This window comes from Dioscorea cayenensis, chromosome 20 (genome assembly GCF_009730915.1).
Source record: "Dioscorea cayenensis subsp. rotundata cultivar TDr96_F1 chromosome 20, TDr96_F1_v2_PseudoChromosome.rev07_lg8_w22 25.fasta, whole genome shotgun sequence".
Lineage (NCBI taxonomy): Eukaryota > Viridiplantae > Streptophyta > Magnoliopsida > Dioscoreales > Dioscoreaceae > Dioscorea > Dioscorea cayenensis.
Window position 1 is genome coordinate 3,418,546 of NC_052490.1, and position 366 is coordinate 3,418,911.

The following is a 366-nucleotide window of genomic DNA, read 5'->3' on the forward strand; positions in this document are numbered from 1 at the left end:
CATTGAAAACATAGGATTAGTGTTTCGATTCAAAAATAATAGAGATTTCGAAAAGAAAATGTAGAATTAGGGTTTTGATTCAAAACAGGAGACATTACTATAATAAAATATAGGATTCAGATTTTGATTAAAATAAATTAGACATTTCAAAATGAAAACAAAGGATTAAGGTTTTAACTCAAAACTGAAAAATAGGACACATTCCGTAAAGACAAAATAGGATTAAAGTTTTGATTCAAAAATAGCCGATATTCCAAGAAGAAAATAAAGGATCAGGTTTTTGATTGAAAAATAGGAGGCATTCCGAAAAGAAAACACATGTTAAGTTTTGATTCAAAACTGATAAACATGAGACATTAAGAAAAA